Source organism: Macaca mulatta, chromosome 12 (assembly GCF_049350105.2).
Source record: "Macaca mulatta isolate MMU2019108-1 chromosome 12, T2T-MMU8v2.0, whole genome shotgun sequence".
In the NCBI taxonomy this organism is placed as follows: Eukaryota; Metazoa; Chordata; class Mammalia; order Primates; family Cercopithecidae; genus Macaca; species Macaca mulatta.
In genome coordinates, this window is record NC_133417.1 from 61,030,327 (window position 1) to 61,052,721 (window position 22,395).

At 35.6% G+C, this 22,395-nt stretch overlaps 1 pseudogene; it reads right to left on the minus strand.

Moving 5' to 3' along the window:
* The window catches only part of LOC106992587 (heme-binding protein 2 pseudogene), a 130,655-nt pseudogene extending 109,808 nt beyond the window's left edge, over positions 1 to 20,847 (minus strand).
* Between the last annotated feature and the right edge of the window lie 1,548 nt (positions 20,848 to 22,395).

The window sequence follows — 22,395 nt, forward strand, 5'->3', positions numbered from 1 at the left end:
GAGTATATGGAGCTTCAGATATAACAATAGTTCAGAAGTTCAAATGATGTCATTGAAACCAAAATAGGCAGCTCTGCCTTGATGCTTGCTGGCTTTAATTGCTAGGCACAATGTGTTGACTTCTGACAGTTTCAGGCTTTCTCTTGTGGTAGCAAGATGTCTAATTGTTTTTTTCTTTTTGAGACAGGGTCTTGCTCTGTCACCCAGGCTGGAGTGTGGTGGCATGATTATATCTCACTGTAGTCTTGAGCTCCTGGGTATAAGCTATCCTCCCACTTCAGCCTCTTGAGTAGCCAGGACTACAGGCACATGCCACCACATCCTGCTAAATTTTTTTATATTTAGTTGTATTTTTGTAGAGACAGGGTCTTGCTATGTTGACCAGGCTGGCTTCTAACTTCTGGCCTCAAACAGTCCTCCTGTCTTGGCCTGCCCAAGTGCTAGGAATTGCAGGCATGAGCCACCACTCCCAGACAAGATATTTAATTTTGATAGAAAAAAGTAAGAGACTATTTCCCAGGATTTTCACGAGTGATTTATTTTGTCTCACTGGCTCTGATTGGGTGTCATGTTTAACCTAAAGCAATCATTGTGTCGAGAGTAGAGTGATGTTCAGGTTACAGGTCAGGGTGAAGCTCCACCAAACCAAATGAGCTGAAAATGGCGAGACAGTGAGGACACCCCAGATGTTCAAAGGGATGTCAGGAGAACACCACACTGCGCTTCACTAAATATACAACAATTAAACTCTGTACTTAGAATGTATAGAGGAATGGGAAGGATTAGAAAAAGAAGGTATTTGGGGAAAGTGCCCTTTTTCTGCAAAGTTCTGGAATGTCAGTGCACAATAAAACAAAATTGTATAGGTTTACGCCAATGTCAGGGCATCAGCTTTCCTCTTGTATGAGCCCTAGAAACATTTTCACAAAAAGACATCCTAACAAGGAAGTATTCCTCTGCAGCTACAATCTGATATTTATTACACTGTACCTTGCTCAACAGATTACTAGGCATCATGAGTTCTGAAACAAAACATAAACACTTTAAAAAGTTATATTGAATACTCTTTTAGAATGTTATCTTTTTACCTTAAGAATGATGTGGTAGAACCAGAATAGTCTCAAAGTCCAGTTAAAGCAGGGGACCCCAACCCCTGGGTCATGAACCAGTACTGGTCCGTGGCCTGTTAGGAACCAAGTCACACAGCAGGAGGTGTGCGGCAGGCAAGTGAGGGAAGCTTCAACTTTATTTACAGCTGCTCCCCAACCCTCACATTGCCACTTGAGCTCCACTTCCTGTCAGATCAGTGGCAGCATTACATTCTCATAGGAGCATGAACCTATTGTGAACTGTGCATGTGAGGTTGCACATACTTCATGAGAATCTAATGCCTCATGATCTGTCACTGCCTCCCGCCACCCCCAGATGGGACTATCTAGTTGCAGGAAAACAAGTTTAGGGCTCCCACTGATTCTACATGATGGCGAGTTGTATAATTATTTCATTATATGTCATAATGTAATAACAGACATAAAAATAAACAATAAATGTAATGTGCTTGGATCATCCTGAAACCACTTACCCCCACCCCATCCATGGAAAAATTGTCTTCCACAAAACCAGTCCATGGCACCAAAAAGGTTGGGGACCACTGAGTTAAAGTGCAGACTGAAGTGGGGGGAAGAAATAAAACTAAAAGCATTATACATTTTTGTTTGAGTAAGTGTTGACTGAAAAACGTTTCAAAGAAATGTATTAATTAATAAACAATATAAGAGAATAAATAAGATTTAATAGAAACCAGAGGTTTGTTGAAAGTGTATATAGCATAAGAAGGGAGAAGTTAAGAATCACTGATTTTAAAGATTAGCCTATAGTAATGATCTTTGCACAATTCAGAATAGTTTAAAGATATCCATTGAAATTGGAGCCCATTAAATTTAGAATAAAAAGAAATTTTACTTACCTCAGCTAATAATAAACGTAAGGAACGCATAAGCCTAACAGTGAAGACCTGAAGACCTAAATAAAGCCCAAAACATTTTTCCATTATGAATTACAGAATTATTAAGTGAAAGTGGCATGCCTAGAACTTTAAGGATTCCATGGACAGTAATTGTGCCCTCTAATTTTGTGCACATCGATATCTTTGTCATTATTTCACAAGGTAGCATATAACAACTCTGTTGGTTAGAAAGTCCTTCTTAAGTTTAAGCTAAAAAGTAGTTACTTCCATCCTGCCTTAGAAACATCATCAGTGTCTTTGTTATTATTTCACAAGGCAGCATATTCCATAAGGCAGCATATTCCATTATAAAACAACTCTGTTGGTTACAAAGTCCTTCTTAAATTTCAGTTAAAAACTGGTTACTTCCATCCTACCTTACAAACACACAGGAGAAAATCTTTTTAAAAAATTAAACCGGCCAGATGCAGTGGCTCATGCCTGTAATCTCAATGTTGGAGGACTTTTCTTTAGTTCAGCTAAAGACAGGGTCCTTGTAGGTTCCATGGCCACGAAAATTTAGGCTGGCAGATAGTTTGAATGGAGAGTGAGGCAGGGTTTTATTGGGTGTAAAGGAAGAAAAGGGGGAAACAGGGCCTCTCGCACGGACAGAGTCACTCCGCTTGAGCGCTTCCTGCCGAGCAGTTCGAATCCCAGTTTCCACACAGGAAGAGGAAAGGCCAGCCTCCTCCCTGCTGCCAACGTTGTGAACTTCCCGAGGCTCCACCTCAGAGGGAAGGCTGCTTGGAGTTTCTCCAGGGACCTTCTCCCACCTGGCTGTCTCGCCAGCATTTTGGGAGGCCAAGTTGGGCAGATTGCTTGAGCCCAGGAGTTGGAGAACAGCCTGGGTGACATAGGGAAACCCCATTTCTACAAAAAGTACAAAAATTAGCCAGGCATGGTGGTACCCACCTGCAGTTTCTGTTGCTCGGGAGGCTGAAGTGTGAGGATCACTTGAGCTTGGGAGGCAGAGGTTGCAGTGAGCAAAGATCATGCCACTGCACTCCAGCCTGAACAACAGAACAACATTCTGTCTCAAAACAACAACAACAACAACAACAAAAACAAGAGTTAAATCCACTGATCTTTATGTGATGCAACCAATAGAGACTCAAACAGTATGGACCCCTTTGTTCAGGACACATATCTTCTATTAGTGACCAAAGATCAAAACCCATTAACTTTATTGACAACTTACTCTTACTGAATTCTGCGTTGGATATTAATTTTTATCACCAGCATTCATTTTCACTCCCTCGTATGTCCTCTACTATTGCTAAGCCAAAATCCAAGAAGACTTCAAGATTCAGAATCTTTGTCAGTAGGGTTTGAAATTAGATGATCTCCCCTTGTGGTAGGCTAAATAATATTCATCACTTCCCCCTCCAAGATATCCAGCTCCTAACCCCTGAAACCAGTGAATGTTACCTTATATGCCAATAGAGGCTTTCCAGATGTTATTAAATTAAGAATATTGAGATGCCAAGATTATTCTGGATTATCCAGGTTGACCCTAGACATAATCATAAAGGTCCTTATGAAACGGAGTCAGCAGGAGATTTGAGATAGAAGGAGAAGGCAGTGTGATGATGGGAACAGGAAAAGGAAGACGGTGATATGGTGCAAACCTGTGAACAAGGAATGAGGATATTTTCCAGAAACTGGAAAAGGTAAGGAAATGGATTTGCCTCTGGAATCTCTGAAGAAGGCATGGCCCTACCAACACCTTGATTTTAGCCCAATGAAACCCATTTCAAACTTCTGGCCTCCAGAACTGTGAGGGAATAATGTATATTGTTTGACTCCACCTCGTTTGTATTAGTTTGTTAGAGCAGCCACAGAAAACTAATCTACCCCTCTATGTGAGGAGCTTTCACATGAAATTTGGAAGATGGAAGATAATCCAAGCCATTATTATTATAGCAGTAAAGTGCAGGCACAAGGAACTTCGCAGTAGCTTCCACGATTTCTCCCATGACTCAGCCCATTTCATGATGAAGGTAACTGAATGCATTGGCAGTGGGTATCTGCAATTTTTGAAAATTTCTAATTTCCTGAAACCTAGACACAGCTTTCCATAACTTTTAACACACCTCCAGCTCTTCCAGCTGATTTTAAGCTTCTGAATTTAAACCCTTCTTGTTTGAAACACCTAAAGTACTTTCTGTTTTCCTGACCAAACCTTGACTAATAACATCCACAATCTAAAAAGCCAGTGGCTTAATTAGAATGAATATAAAATATTTCTATTCCAAAAGCTTTGTAAGTTTCTCATTTCTTTAATTAGGAGTCATGGAGGAGCTAAATATTTTCCAAAGTAATATAATTAAATGTGCATGAAGATCAAAGTGTAACAGTTAATGTTTACTTATTCATTCAACAAATATTTATTGAGCACCAATTTTGTGTGAGTTGCAATACACAATATGAGTATTGTGTGAGTTTCAATACACAATTACTATAATAATGCAAAAGATAAATGTGATTCCTACCAACACAGACTGATAGTAAGAGGGAAAGAAAGGCAAATAGATGGACCATTAAATCCAGAGTATGACATTCTATGAAAGAGTAAGTAATAGGTGCTAAGGAAGTACACCAACATAGCAGGATCAGGAAATACTTCCAGAAGGAAGTTACATCTATGCGAAATTCAAAAGTATAACAGATTTTATGAAGAATAAAATATAGAGAGAAGAAGAAATTATCCTTTTCTCCCCAACTCACCACATCTGCCATTTGTCCATCCACCTATACCTGTGAATTCCCACATGACTCAAGTCATCTCCCTTTTTTTTTTCTGACTGTACTTACACATAGTAAATTATGCAGCAAGCAAAAGAAAATATTATTGAAATGCAATGAGTATTTCCTCCAGTTATGAGTCCCTGAAATAAAGATCCAGAAAGCAGGGACAGTGATTTAAAGGGATAGTCAGGCATAAAGCAGGAGATGCCTAAAATGTGGAAAATAGTTCTTGCTGCTGCTGCGGCTATTACTGTTGTTGTTTAAAATGTCTTGTTAGTCAGCACAGGATGTTAAATATTTCTGAAACCAAATGTCTATTCAGAATTCTGCAATTTACCACAGTCTCTGACCCTCCCTATTGTTTAGATTGAGTATTTTGCACATCTACAGTTATCAGACCTTTCAAATAATTTTCTTATGAATCCTACCATTAAGGAAAGAGGACACAGACTAAAGTCATAATAACCTGGGTTTCTATCTCAGTTCAACACTTACTGCATGTGTAATCTTGAACGAAATATTCAAATTACCTGGGTCTTTCTTTAACTGAACACTGAATTGATCTCTGCCTTGAATAGAAATAATGCCTGTGAAAGGTCCAGCTAGATAGCTGGCCTGCCCTTTCTTTTCTTTTTTTACTTTATTTCTTTCTTCCTTCCTTTCACTTTTTTTAAAGATAATGCAATGTGTAATTATTATTATCTAAGCATCTTAGATATAGATTAAAACATTTTCTCAACTTGAATATGAACTTATAATTAGCATAGTGTCAAGAGGTTGGAGTTGAAATAATCTGTCAAACGGATCAAATAAGTGGGCACCATCAGGCCCCCACTTCCCCTTCTTCCACCACTATCGAAAAGTCTTCTTATGTAACATTTTCCTCTTTTTCAAATTTCCAATGATGACGGGAAAAAATTCTGCCTGGTTAGATTAGAAAACCTAATTTTCTAATGTGCTATTGCCCCCTTCAAGTATTAAGTGAAGCTCCAAATAATGATAGCATTATATTAAAATAATAGACAAAATAGTCTATATCATACAAAACAAAAAAAGAATTAATTTTCAAAGAAAAATACCTTGTGATATTAGTTCTTTTATTCTTATTGTCTACTGGGAATGAAAAGAACTGCTTTAAAATCATCGGACAGATTGGCCCCAGAGCAAGCAGTAAGAGCTAATTCAATAAAGCCTTGAAAAATTTCAAGGAACTGAGCAAACATGTCTAATAAAAGGAACATAGATCCATAGGAAAGAGAAAGAGGAGGAGGAGTAATTGAAGGAGAAGGACACTGGATCACACACACCAAAAAAGATTATATGGTGTAGTGAATGAAACACTGCATTGAACACAGGAATCAGTGGGTTCATTTATTGTGTGACATTGAAGGAGCAATGTTCATGCAAATGTTCATGTTCCAAGGTCTAAAAAGTAGAGCTCAATATGGATGAGTCATCAAGAAATGTATGCAGTACTCTGTGATTTTATTGATACTATAAAAAAAGACACAATCTTCATTTTCATAGTTTTTCCTACTTCAGAAACCCTTTTATTTATCACCCTAGATTATGAGAATCCAGAGGGCAAGAATTACCCCGCTTAAAATTTTGTGCCCTGACAGATTTCCTAGAAGAATATTTCAAACAAAACATGTGTATGTAAAATGGATTACAATCAAAACCCAGAGACAATTGAATGACTCCTAGCACACCATCATTGAGTGACATAAAGTTTTATCAATTGTCCATGTATTTAAAGCTTAATTGTATAGTGAAAATAAATAATAAACGTCATAGCTCTTCAGTATTATGGTACTTTTCCTATATGAGACTGGGGAAAATGGCAACTTGTTGAGTCCTTCAAAAGCAACAATTTCTACTAAGATAACATGAGACATTCACCTTCTGAAATAGCTAGAAAGCCTGAATGGACAACCAGCACCCTTTTCCCTACATTAGCATCATTAAATCTTTCAGATTCAGGAAATAAGGTATACGTGCCAGGTTTGCAGACTATTTTAAAATATAAACTATTTTTAAAATACATGTGCTTTTTAGGTCTGTAAAACTACTTTGTATGATATTGCAATCATGAATATGTCATTATAAATCTATCCAAACCCACAGAATGTACTACATCCACAGTGAACCCTAATGTAAACTGTGCATTCTGGATGATAATGATGTATCAACATAGGTTTATCAGGTGTAACAGATGTACCACTCTAGTGGGGGATATGATAATGGGAGATGCTATGCATGTATAGGAATAGTGAGTATATGGGAAATCTCTATACCTTCGGCTAAATTTTGCTATCTATCTAAAACTGCTCTAAAAAATAAAGTCTGTTTTTAAAAATACACGGAAACATAGCTCTAGTCAAATTGTGTGGTTGGGTTTTTTGTTGTTTGTTGTTTTTATTAATGTGACTATTTCCTTCCCTATAGCAAGACTTTCTTGAGAGCAGAGACTTTGATACATTCATCTTTGTTTCTGCAACTTCTGTCATGATGCCTAGCATATAGAAGATATTCGATATACATTAGATGGATGGATGAGTAGGAAGATGAATGGATAAGTAGTTATTCATGGATGAGTTGTGGCAATGACAGGATATTTAGAAATACCTGTAATTAAGAGAAATGACTTATGTTATTAAGTTCCCCCAGCAAATTTTCTTGCTTGAAGCACAGGAATTCCTAAGGTATTTTCTTTATTGGAGGACAGAGGGTTTTCTGATGTCCAGACTAACCCATGGAATGCCTTAGAGCCAGTGTATGAACTTAAATACTAGGACTTAAGGCACCAAGAAGAAAGACTAGAATGTAGTGAGAGTGTACAGTCTGTGCTGATGAACAGAAAAGTGGAAGAGCAATTTTATCAAGGTTAAGGGAAAAATAATACAAATTAAAAGTCCAAGGTATAAATAAAAACATTCGTACCTCTGATTTGGGCCCCCACTGCCACCCAAGGTGCCTTTATTAAAACTCTTCAAGACCATTGCATCACATGAAAAAAGCACTAGATTATTTAGGTTGAGTAATTATCCTTATGTTAGAGATACATAGTTTAGGTGTCATATGTTAAAAGAGGTAGTCTCATTACAGCTTGGAAAAATTCTTTCTAGAAAAACTAAGTTGGCCAGGCACGATAGCTTATGCCTATGCCTATAATTGCAGCTACTCAGAAGGCTGAGGTGGAAGGAGTGCTTGAGCCCAGGAGTCTGAGGGTGTAGTAAGTTATGAACACACCACTGTGCTCCAGCCTGGGACAGAGTGAGCCTCCAACTCTTAATAAGTAAATACATAAGTTAGCAGAAAACTAAATGTTCAATATTTCATGTAAAAAGAGAACGTCTATAATTACATTAGCCATTTAGAACTGATTTATCGATATGGAAACAACGTTAAACTTTAGGCTTTTTAAGCATAAAATTAACGAATTTTATTAATACTGAAGGAGTGACTGGAGGTCTTCCCATAGGTATGTCTAAATATTTACTGCCACGTGTTCAAAAGTATATGTGTCACTTAGATCCATCTTGCTTAATATTTCTAACTAATTATGGTTACATACCAGAGATGAAGGAAGAAAATTATTCTAAAGAGCTAATGGAAATATAAAAGCCACATGTCATTAAAAATGCAAAATTAACACATAAATAGCTATTCTTAGAGTTGGAAAAAATTGTTCTAAAGGTGGTGATTTGCTTTACATTTCCAACAAATATTACCATGACCATAGGAAACTCAATAAAGAAATGTCTGTGACTCTTAACAGCAAAAGCAGAACCATGGTTTTCTTCCTCAGTTGTAATGAATTGCAGATTATTCTACAGTTATTGGAATGAATTGTTTTCTTACTAACGCAAAGTGGGGTTTTCTCTCTTGAGAATACTGCTATTCCATCCAGAAACTTTTTCACGAGCTCATCATTTTTTGTTTGCTTATTTGTTACGGAGACACATTTTTAAGAATTATTTTCTCTTAAAATTGAACATAATCACTTTTCCTTTTATTTCAATGGTTGAAATAATGTCTTTCTGTTGGTAAATGTGGCTCAGGAAAATGACTGACCTTTTCAAACAAAATTTATAATTTAAGAAATGTAAAACTTAACATTCTTTAGTAATCTAATATTAAAATACATTTAAGTTGATCTATAAAATGCTATGATTTCAACTATTCTTTTTTGAATGTGCAATAGAAAGACATTAACAATGCGTGTGGTTTAGAAAAATTCATTTATATAGCCGTTTGCCATGTCATGATGTATTTTAAACAAAAGAGGTACAGACAAAGGTATTGATTTTAGGGACTTAACTAAATAAACAGTATGTAAATTGTGTCTTTTTCTATAAAATTAGATCAGAACACACATATTACACTGCCTTTTTCTATAAGAATGACAGCTATTGAATTTGGCAGACATTGGAATTTGGTTAAAGAGTTACAGACCTTTGATCTTTGGTTTACAATTAAATGAAACCATTGTAAAAGGACAGTAGTGGGCCAGCCAATTTCTCAAGCACACCGCAGCAGCCAGGAGGCGTTATCGCTTAGTGCTGTCAAGAAATTCACTCTGCATTCAGTTTTGTTTCTAAGTCTCATGTCTTCTGGTAGATGATGAAGATGGTGATGATGCCCTCATTAAAATACACAGTAACACATCGAGAACACACTTTGCTGTTTTTCTCTGTTAGTTTTAACCATATATCAACGCTGATCTACTCTACTTCCAAGTAATGTTATCATACCATGGGAAGTACTTGGCTCTTTCATATACATTTTTCTCAAGACCCTATGTGGGGTTATTTTTAGAAGGAGTGGAGAAAAAAAACTAAATCTCAGCTTCAAATTTGCTAGAGTTTTGAGAAAAATAAATTCACAGAAGCACAGAAGGAAGTTACAATTAATATTGCTCTCATTACTTCCTAATTGTAGGAATTTTTGTTTCAGCTTTGGTTTTTCCTTTTTTTTTTTTTTTTTTTGGTAACACTTTCTTAATCAACCTGGTCACTAATAAATTGACCTTCACAGCCCTACCCAAGGGAACTATATACCCTTCAAGTCTTTGCTTTTTAAACTAAATTCTACAAGTTAAAAATAATGCTATTATACCATAATGACAACACTTGACCACCATTTTTAAAAGAGATTTATTGATAACCTTTTGAATAAGAATGGTTGATCCCTATTAATGCACATTCTTCTCATATAATTATTACTAATTCTAACGAGAAGTATACTAATAAACTTACAATAAACAGTGACTTAGCAAGTTTTCTTAATCTAAAATTATATATTCATAGCAACAAATAGGCAAGTTAGATCTTTCTTAGAGCTTTTTATCCAGCCCACTAGATCTGTGTTCTTTTTTTAAAAAAAAACCTTCTTTGTTATGTCATTCTGCAGACAGAGCTCAGGCTGTTTCCTGTCACCCACTGGAGCAAACTGCTCAACAGAAAGCACAGTTGGACAGCCCTTAATTAGTGCTACTTGGGATAGTCAGTGTGTGAGCCTGTGTCAGCATCTCACTTAAACAGGAATAGAGCAGTGAGGATCAGCTGACAGTTTGAAATGCAAGACACCAGGTCTTTCACTTCCACCTACAGTCATACAATGCATGCTGCATGCCCACAAATGTTATGAGAAATGTTGGAAATTATGTTCTTTATGTAAATTGGAGTCAAATTATTCCATCACGTTTTACAGGGTGTTTATTTCTTTAAGTTATCCAAGTACATGCTCTCCAATCAAAATCTAATGTGCAAAAATAAATAAAATGAATCTTCAAATTACTTATCTGACAATTAAGGTTTTTATAATTCACTAGACCTGGCGTAATTTTTAACATTTTCAAAAGAACAGAGAATAGCACTTTATAATTTGCTAAAAGGAGCAATAGAATGCATTTTACTTAAATTCAAATGAATTTGTATTTTGAATTACTAAAATGATCACTGATTATTATGATATTAAAACCACATATGTAACTTTAAAAATAGAAACAAAATTATATCTAGTGGACTACATAACTAGCATACTTCTTAGCCAAAATCTGAGTCGGGGGAGATGCCTGACACTCGTAAACTTTTTATATCTCATGAACATAAAGAAAGATTTACAACTTGATAAATCTCTTGTAAGGTGAAAACTTGAATGTAGAACTCTATCACCTACTTGCCCCCTAAAGTTAAGGCAACTAGCTATTGTGATATCATATTCTATCTTTATGGCCAAAAATAAAATTAGATGCAGAGTTTGGTTCAGCTCTGAGACGGTGGGATTTTCTTTGTTATACAGCAGACACTGTTTAGTCTGGGTGGAAAACGTGATCAATATATTCTAAACCTGTAACTTACTATAAACATAACCTCCCTCCAACGTATTTTAATATTTTTCTACTAGCTAATAGAGTCCCTTTGGGTTAAATGTGAAGGGAGCCTACAATGTGTATTTTCAGAGAGTAAACAGCCACCACTTTTTTTTTTTTTTTTCACTTATCTGAAAAGTAGCTATTGTACTTTATATGGTAGACATTTTTAGAAACAGTTTTTGCTTTTTTGTTGTTGCAGTTCAGAGGTAGGATGGCTTTCAGGGCTGGTGGCAGTACAGGCTTCTTTATAAGGATGAATGAAGATGAAAAGTAAGACAAATAGAAGCGAATGAGACACTGCTTTATATGATTCATGATAGCTTGCTGTAAGCCTGTTAGCCTCTGCCTGGCTCTTCTCTCTGAGAGAATAATGGATAGTTACAATGTGTATAGTGACATTGTCAAACCATCAGGAATTGCTGATTATAGTGCTAAATATTGATCTCTGCTTCACATGTGTCAAAATTCTTTCTTCCCTTAATTAGAACTTCCCTAAGCACCATACAAGAACAAACTGAATATATCAGATCTCTGTGAAAGGGAGTGTGATACTAGAATATAATTGTGACCTCTTGTCTTCTCCTTTTCTCTCGAGTTCTGAGATGACTTCGGCTGTCTCTCCTGCCCTTCCCAGTACATGTGATCATCATGCTCATTTTTCCCAATCTAACCATAGGAAGATTTCTCCAAGCTTCTGCTTTTCATCATTCTGAACCACAAGGGTAGTAGTCAGATGGCAGTGAGACTTCAAGTGCCAGAAGGTGCCTTTTTCTATTTGTTTGTTTCATGGTACACCGCACCAGGCAATGACCTGTGGCAACAATGTCATACATAACGGAGACAGGTTCACCCAATCAAAGGGAGGTTTAAAATTAATACAGATCCCTTCATTGCTTCATGCGAGATCTGGGAAGGGCAATTTCAGGGTGCCATAGGCTTCTTGGTTATCAGTCACATTCACTTAAAAGATATTTTTAAGCAACTTTTGTTATGAAAATAATCCCTTTTTTGATCCAAATTGCACCATCAACTGAAGCAGGGTAAAGCTCCCCACTAATTTGATATTACCATTCAATCAACTTCCATATTCTGTACTCTAGCAGTAATGTAATATAGTGAAAGGCTGTGATATATGGTTTCAATTTGCACCGCAAACTGAGCACTTAACTCATTTATCTTAGTTTAACGTAATATATTGTTATTTTTTAATCATGACACCATGGTACATTTGCCTTTAGTTTGATGTGCTTGATAAAATCAATATTTCATTAAAAGGTTTTTAAAAATTGTTTGTTTCAAACACGGAACCAGACCAATTTGGTAGCCAGTTACCTAGCAGCAACCTCTTTCCTGACTCTTCACATAAATGTCTCCACGAGCCCCTGCCATTCCCACAAACACCTTGTGTGTGGGATCTTGGTCAGCAGTTACCTCCCTGGCAAATTCACAAGGTCCTTACTCACAATACATGCTTAAGGGGCTAAAAATAGCAAATTTCAATTCTGACCTTTTCATGATAAATCTGGAAGAGGGTGATGAAGGCAGGGTTACTAAGCCTACCCACTTTTTCTTTAAACAATTCAGATAAGATTCTCTGTCCCCACATAGAGAAAGCACCAAGCAACCTGCATGAATGTAGGTTTCTTCCCATGCCTGCCCAAGCAACTGGGTTACATTGCACTATAGGTGATCTGTGTCAGTGGTAATCATTAGGTTAGCAAAGTGCAGAGAACTAAACTTTAAATTGGGCTAAAAAGCCTCAGACTGCAATGGGGAGGAGCCAGCGTTTTCAACATTCTGGTGCACAATCATGAATCTGAATGCTTGTTTTAATGTGGCATAGTTTGCAAGTGGAGTTACTTACAAGAGAAATGTTAACTAATGGCAACCATCCACTTTTTCTTCCCTAGCTTAGGGATGTAAGAAGAAAAATGATCATTGGGTTGCCTGGTTAAAGTACACATTACCCATTTTCTTGAAGCTGTTCAGCTCACAGAAATAACACTCTTCCGTGTTTTCTCCTCCATGTTACACATAAAATATATATTTATCACTATAAATCAATATCTAGCTATCTTCACAGGCTACATTATGCCCTGTGGAGATAAATGTAGAATATGATAACTGAAACCACTCTAACATCTCTGAATAGATATTTAGCTATTATATAGATTCAAGGAATATGATGAAACAGAAATTTATGTTGTAGATTTAAATAAGTTTGTTCTATAAGAATAAAAAAGAAAATGATCATTGATATCACTATAAATATTTAATTATGTTCATTCTACTTTAAGGTAACACAAATTTTATAAATATACATGAATTGATGACTAAGATGAGTACATTGACAACTACGTATAGAGCTTTTCATCAAAAACAATTACAAGTTGAAATGATTAAATCGGTATTTTTCTGGCCATAATTAGATGGAGCAGGATTTATAAGGGCAGGTATACATAATACTTTATTAGCCAATAGCATCTAAAGACTTCTAGCTTTTCTTTAATACCATCATATTGTGCATTACCTAAAATCTGGGATAAATTAGTCATTCTATCTACAAGAAATATTCATGACAATTCACAGCTGAGGCAGATAGGATATGATCAATAGAAAGTCTGCTAGTCTTTAGTACTTATGTCCTTCCCATGAATCTTAACCAAAAGAAGTAATAAATAAGTGGCACATATGAATAGTACCTTTAAATAAGCAAGTGAGCCTTCTTCAAGCAACAAGCAACATTTTCTGGATATCAAAAATAATAACTGGTTTTGCAGCAATGCAGCATGGAAACACAAGGGTATAAGATATACTGTACTTTAAGCTCTGTTTGATGAATCTGAGCACAGTTCCTGGGGGATAGATTACTTTAAACCATGCTCTTTTACTTTCTAATCCTGACTTGATTTGATTTGTACTTTAATACAGCTGCCTGGCAATTCAACAGCAAATAGAGACTATTTATGTAATCAGATTGTAAGTAGTGGGACAAGAAGAAACTCTCTAGAACCTTTTTGGAAAATAGTTTGTTGTACTTTTTATTTATTGAACAGCAGGGCTCCGGGCTTTCCAGTGCTCATTATAATTGGTTTTCTGCTTGAACTTTCAAAAACTGTCATGTCAATACTCAAACAGAATTTTTTTGCTTACTATATGGCTATGGGCTCTATTTTCTCATGTGCAACTTGACAAAGTTCTTGTAATACCTTAGAGGCAAAGTTCTAGAGTTTCTTTTGCTATTTAAGAAAACTGGGAATCAGAGGTCTTTAGTGTATTCCACACTTGTGTTCTCCTTTTGCAATTAAATGCCTTAAACTAAGATATTGTTTCCTTTTATGACTACCCCTGCTTGTTCATAAGCCTCTACTGTTCTGTGGGAGGAGTTTGCTTCTGTCGTACCATCCAACAATATGCTCTTAATTCCACTTATAAGAAAGATGATTTTTCCACCAATATGTTTACAATCATACTTTATATTCCAATTGCTTTTTGACAAAGAATTTCCCCTTTCTCTAAAGGTTTATTTCCTATACCACTACCAAAAGTACAAATGTGAATTTTATAGTCCTCAACCCTTTCCTTTCAGAACCCCCAAAAATCCAACCAACCACTTATGCACAATAAGAACCTCAAATGGATTTAAGACAAAGTAAAACATTTGTCCAAAATGGAAATGAATTATAAACTCTAGCTCTGGAATAACTTGTTTTGAGTAATATTAATATTTACATTTTCAAAGAAGTTAGCCCTATCATATTCTATTTTTTAACTAGATAGAGATCACTTTTGCATTGTATGATTATTCATAACAATTTTCTATGTGGCCAGGACAGAGATAGTTTTAAGGAAAAAGATCTGTGGTAGAAATGATGCTCTATATTTCATTTTATTTCCTATTTTTTATTTCTACCTGTTTAATCATCTCTTAGGAACTATACAAAGAGTGAATATTTTGTCTGTATGTAAAAATCACACTACTTAGAATAAATTTTAAATGACCATTGAATAACTTCAAAATTTTAATAACAACTGTTAAGGTATGACAGCAGCCTTTCCTTCAACTGGACAATAGAGTATATAGATTCTTTGGAATTTAGATAAAAGTTGACCTATTTCAATTTTGTTATTGATTATTTGGTGGCTCTTCTTTAAAGATTATTAAAGGATGACATTGTTCTATTAAACTAAAACCTTGCATTTGATTTAGTTCCATTTGACTGCCATCCTGATTTTGTTGTGGTCGTGGTTAAAACTCTAATTATAAAGTTGAAACCATTTTCTCTCAAAACCAACCCAGGTACTGTATTTTCCAAATCCAAGGGTTCACTGACAAAGCTGCCATCCAAAAGAACAAACTTGACTTTAAATTCAATCAAAGGAATGCATCTGCAAAGAAAAATATGCATCATTGAAATGCTGTAGCTGCTGATCAAATTTACAATCATATTCTCAAGTACGATCCTTATGAAACTGGCTCGATGATACCAAGCTGCGAGGTACTTTAAGAACACATTTGTGCTCTTTTAACACTTGCATGGAAGAAAAAAGTGGGCACTTCCAGGGCTAGGTAGATACCCTTATGCAATATGAAATACAGTATATAGGTTCTATCTATTACCGTGCATTTAGAACTTTTTATATTCAGTATCCAGAAAATGATTTCCAAAACATTGGTGGGAATGAGGGTGTAACTAAAAATAAATAGATAGTACAACATAATGAGAATGTGAATAGAAATGAAAAATATTTTAGATGTTCAAGAAAGAAAAGATATCTGACAATGCTGACTTGAAACAATAATATAAGTGGAGGCTCTTGCTGGACTCTATTATTTATATCAAATATTTAACTGGAGTGGATTTGTATATTTATACAACCATATCTGTGAAGACAGTCATGTTTAACCACAGTGTGACTTACAGCTTGATCCTGGAAATATAAGTTTGCCATGCTATAGTACAGGTTTAAGGTGACCATCAGAATCAAATAAAAATATGAAATCCATTAAATTCTTAGAGTAAAACTCATTCTCTAGATCTCAAATAGCAAACTGCTTGTGTTTGGCAGCTTTTTGCTTTCATAATTTTATGTCTATGCTGTTCTTTGTGTGAGTAAATATATAATTTCTGTTACATGCAAACTAAAAAATCTATCTAAATTTTCTAGAAAAAATACATTGAAAGATATATGTACATATTTATACATATATATGCATTTATACATATATCAACTAACAAATCTGTTTTTAGAAGAAAAAATCATTTAATGTTTCTCTTATGGAATATGCTTATCTATTTTAAGGAGCTGTATTATGGCATTATCTGTATTATCTATTGTGTTATCAGACTGAGGGTATAGACTGGTGTGTTTGTTTCATCACATAAAACAACTGGCTGAAATTTACTGCCCCTGTACACTAAACTCAGAAGACAGATCTGATTCTGTGGCTTTAGCTCCCAAAACTACATCAAGGCTACTCTTTTAGTCAACTTGGAAATTTATATACTATACACTAACCCTCCTTTAATATCCTCACTCTCTTTCCTCTGGGCATTTATTGCTGTTCTTTCTAGTTCAGTAACCAGTGAGCAGAAGGTTCATTAAAACTAATTGAATTGGAAACTTGTCTGCCCTGGGAAATGTTAACTCTTTGTTGTTATCTGTAGGAAATTCCTTTTGTTATGTTCCTTTGAATTGAATTATTGGATCTTAATGTTACAAACACTGTGTTAAAAGCGATTTCCATCTTTCTTATGGTCTAGACAGCAAGTTTCAGAAAAATGTCCTTATATCGAATCAAATTTTACCAAAATAAAGCAGTATTTTATTCAATGACGTAAACGGCAATATTGCACACTGTTCAAAAACCGGAACGATGTTGCTCTGTTAACTCTTATAGTGCTTCTAGTCACTGCTACACTAACTGGAAATTTTAAAAAGAAGAGATTTCTATTATGGCTCATTTTCACTTGGTAAAACACATAACACAACTGCAGGTTAGCAAGTCAATGTTGGTGGAATATGGATTATCAAAGAACATTAACCCCACCATTGCAGCCTTTCTACCCATTTGAACAAATGTCAAAATTAAGATTATAATTATTCTTAATGATGTAGGGACCCTCACTTTAGCTTGTCATTTGTAATCATTTGGAAATTGTGCTGAAAAAATAACATTTGAAATAAGGATTTAAGAGTCTGAATGTGAGTTTTGGAATTGTTTCGAGCAAGGAAATATTGACAAAATTGGGAACATTTGATAATAGTCACAGTAGTAGTTTTTTGCCAGCTTTAAAAATCAATTGAAAATAACAGGCAACCCACTGTTGCTAATAAAAGTAAATATTTATGACTGATTTGACTGTGCTTCAATACCAGTCAATCACTTTCTAAAGGATCTTTGCAATTCATTAACCTCTTTTTACTGGTCTTGTCCCTGTTGGTATTAGCCATTAAAAAAGAATAAGGGAGGGGGTTTTGATTTTTCTGTTCTCATCATTCACAGCTTATTTGTTCTTTCCCTTCATTCCCATACATCGCCACTAAATTGATTGTCTGTTTAGTCATATGAATGATAAAGTAGCAGTGCCAGCAAGATTGAAAGCCTCCATTAATTTCTGAGGAAGGTGAGTTCCTCTGCTTCAACCACAACCTACAACAAAGATACTTCTCATACTGTCTTCCATCACTAGTAATTCTTCTTGCGATAGAGTCCACATAACTGTGCGACTTCCCTTTTAAACTTCTCCCTGGGTGAACTTTAAGAAAACAAATATTTATTAATATCATCTCAAAATTGTCTGTTTTTCCATGCTTTCAGACTGGTCACACTCTTCATGCACAAAAAAAAAAAAAAAACAAAAAAAAAACAAAAACCAGCCAAAAGTTTTTATTTAAATGACATTGAAAACAATGCTCAATATGTTTTTTTATGTTACAAAATTTCACTCATTCAGTAATCAGCCCACTCAAAGGTAAACTTTTCATGCAGTGAGATACATCATCTTTTATTAAAAGAGCTTTGTAGAGCGCTTCTATAACACAGTTTTAGATTTCTGAGACCCGTGTTTAAAAATAAAAGCACTACACCTTACTGGTGTTTCTTTTTTACTTCTTAAAATATTCATAAAATCATAACCATCTAAAATTATCTATAGCAACTGTGTTTCCTTACAGAGGTAGTCTGTGATGTATTACAGTGGTACTTTAAGTTGCTTTAATTGCCGTTGTAAGTACATATTTTGTCACTGAATAACAGACTGAACAGACGTGTAAAACCTGCATAACTTACCAGTGTGTGTAAGTTAAAGCCACCTCTAGGCAGCCTTAAATTATAATCCTCTATGGAGATGGAATTTTTTTAACTCTTTCAATGATACATGTGTTTTATTTCCCCCATATTCTCATGTTTATAATAAGAGGTAACATTTATTGAGCTATAAAGGCTTGCTGTGTAGTAGGTACTGTGTTTTTAAGAGAAAGAAATTTTAACATAAATTGTCTTATTGAATCATCTCATTGACTCTATGGGGGAAGTCCTATTATAATTGCAGTCTCTCAAATGAGGAAACTGAGGCTGCAAGAGGTTAAATAATTTTCCAAGATCTCACTTATGTTAAGCAGTAAAAACTGAATTTGCACAACAGTCTGAAGCCAGAGTTCATGTTCTCAATGCATTACCTCACCTCTGTTGGCTCATCCAGCATAGTCTACCTTGTGAGAAATACTTGTAAATTGGCCTGTTCCTCACCCCAGATGATAACACCCCTCAAGGGCCAAGGCATTATATTCCCCTCCTTTGAACCCCAATTATGCCTTAGCTTGACACTTTGCACATAGTGGGTATCTTTTAACTGCCAGAGCATATGTACTACGCAGGGACAAATTCTAACAATTTAGATTTCTTCAGTTTCTTCCTTTGTAATGGCTCCAGGCACTATCCAAAAACAGAGCGATACAGAGGCTAGTTTCAAACACAACCCCCCACATACACACACACAAACACAAAGACAGCACAGGAGGGAAGTGATGAGTGTAGCACAGACAACAATAAAGAAATACCAGCAATTTGAAACCCTGTCCCTGAATCCTACCACTGTTGCCTTCATATTGAGAGTTGCAAGGGTGGCCTACTGTATAAGTTCTGAGCTAAAGGTACCAATGTCTCTTCATAAAAAGTAAAAACTCTAAGATACTTTTTCATCTACACTGGTGTCTTGGCCTACCATTCAGACCCAATTCTAAGAGCCTCATCATCAGCCTTTCTATGAAGGGTCAGCCTGTTGAAATGAGTTAGAAATGGGACCATGTCCGGTTTTTCTAATTGCAGGTGGTAGACTTCGGTTCTTGGGAGTCCCAGGTTAGGAAATCTCTTTTCAAGGATCGATATTAAAATTCCCGTTAGTAGAGAAGACTAAACTTCTGTTGTTCTCAACAAAGGATGCACATAGGACCTTGTCTTTTTGTGCTTCCAGTAGAGTTGCAAGTTCTCATGTGCAGCAGCTTATCCACCGTTTTGGACCTAGCATAGGATCCATACACATTATAAGATACTGGAGAAAAAGATGACCACACGGAGAGTAACATGAATATCAGTAACACAAGCATATCCCACTAATGGGAGCAATGGAAAGAGGGGAGATTCTTTCTTCACAGATAATTGATCTACAGTTCATGGCTTTTGACAGGCTTTCTTTTTTTTCAAATATTATTTGTTCCATAACAAAGAAATATTACTTCCTTAGAGATAGATTTTGAAAATGGGTACGGAATTTCTCAAAGGATGAAAATGATGGAGGGAGGCACAGCAAGAAGAAAAATGTTCTGCCCTTGAAGTTTCATCTTTTAAACCATGGTGCTTGGGAAAGAGAAGACTGCACTAAGAGGAATACAACAAAGGCAACAGATCTGAGAGTTCTGGTTCTGAATTAGGGACTATAATAATAACCAATTGCTTATATGCCATTTTCTTTTTTTAGAAAAAGAGTATCAAAAATGACTATAAAATAATCATTAAATTATAAAGAATCATATACACTGCTGATAAATTTAATATTTCCTATATAGTTAAATTGCTATTTCTCATTAATAATGTGTTTTTAATTATTTATAGAAAATATTTTAATATTTATTTTAAGAAAATTAAGATTCGACACCTAAAGGAAGGTGTAACAAGCTTACAAAAGCTGTACCTACTAATATTTTATTGGGAAATATATTCATAGCTGCATCATTTATCTAAAAGAGTAACAGTTTTTTCCAAACTAGAAATCTATCATAACTCTCTGTTTGATAAAGTTCACAAAGTGAAGTTGAGAAGAGTAATTCAGCAGGTAGCAAAATCTTTGCATTAGGGACAAAGACAAAAAAGCCCAAAGCCATGTGCAAATATATTGGTGATAAAATATTTCATTAATGTTGCCTATTCATATGACTTCCTATGTTAATGGCTATACAGAAAAGCTGGAGTTCCTTGGCAAGTTCAAACACTCTGAGAACAGTTCTGCATCATGTAGGATTACAAAAATTGTGGAGGTCTTGGTAACAGCTGCCTTGAGCAAGATTTCTAACACTTCAGGGTTCCTAGGCCTGATGCCTCTGCCTTCTTGTCTATTCATCCTTGCATGCTGACCCCAAGAACACTGTCCATATGCTTCTCCCAAGAAGCAAATAACCTTGATTTTCACACGAGTCCACTTACACTTACCTTCATGCTCTACAGTATTTGAATCACTAAAGTCTCATTAATGTTGGCTTGCAAACTGATTATGTACTTAGCCTTTCTTTTTAGATGCTTTTCCCTTTAAATGGATGTCAATTATTTTCAGAGCTTAAAATTGTTTTCAAAATAGTAGCAAATTACTCTTATATTCCAAAAGCTTTCTGTTAAGAAGTTTAAACAATGAATGATAGGTGATAATTTATATATTCAGAGATATTTAAATTATTTTAAAACACACTTGCATTGACACTTGAATATCTGAAAATGATAGGTGGTACCAAATTGCCATGTTTCCGACCTACATGGGAAACCAATTAATAATTATTCTTCCAACAACAGCAACTCTGAGGTCTTATATTGAAATCACCAAGAGGATTTAAAAGCATATCCTTCCGGAAGTCATCTATCCTCTTTAGATCTTAGTATTCTGCTCTGGAAATGAAAAGGTTGAATGATTTGATCTCTAAATCCCTAACAATCTCAACCATTTTGACATAAGTTTCCAGGGAGAGGGAAGGAAGACGACTTGAGCTACCAAGTGGGCAGGTAAAAAGGGAAGATTGGAAAGGTCACGGCTGACAAAATTCATATTTGGTGCTAAGACTTGGCCTGGTAAGCAGTGCTGAGAACTGGTAAATGTTCTGAGCTTATCTTCGAGATTAGGAGACAGAGTCAATCAAAAGGATTAATTTTTGTAAGTTTGAAGGCCCCTAAAGAGAGGCAGGAAATTCAACCCACTGATCTTGAGACTCCCTGTTGCCCTGTGATGGTATCTGTCTCAGATGAGGGGCCAACTCCGACCTTTTGTGGGGGAATCTTCCCTGCATGCTTCTCTCCTATATCCAGACCTTTGAATTTCAGGAGAAAAGGGCCTCTGGCCTTAAACAGGCCACCTTGAGAGTCCAGTCACAAATTTCTGCAGCACACAGCAACTTCTCACAGAAGGAGTAAGCCCCTGGATTATGCCTCTTTATACATGGCAAAGGCAAACTTGGTTTGAAATTTTTACAAAAAAGTAAATGGAATCTTACTTTTTCTTAATCCCTCTTATCCCTTTCAGCTCATAATACAGAAGTAAATAACTTGGGGTTTGTGAAATTCACTTAGGAAGTAATAGAAATACAATAACTCATCAATCCATTCATAGATACATTGGAGAAATATGTATGACCTTTGATCCCTGGGAAGATTTTTGTCAAAGGCAAGGTCACCTAGAATTTTTCTCTTAAATGTGTTTTATAAAGGCAATCTTGTTCTCCTACCCCTCCCCTTAATCCACCAGAGACTTTGCTATTTGGATCATCTTTCTCAAGTGTTTATCTCTTCCTTCGAGTTCCTAGAGAGGAAAGTGTAGACACTGCGATAAAGATTCATGTTCAAGAGATTACTTCTTTAACAGACTTCGATGGGTTCTAGATTAATTTCAAAGTTTTTTTTCACATTCTCTGTTACTGGGAATAATTATTGATATTATTTAAATGTTAAAGTTGGAAAAATTCTAAAGCATCATAAATTGTAACCCTCAATTTCACATAAAGA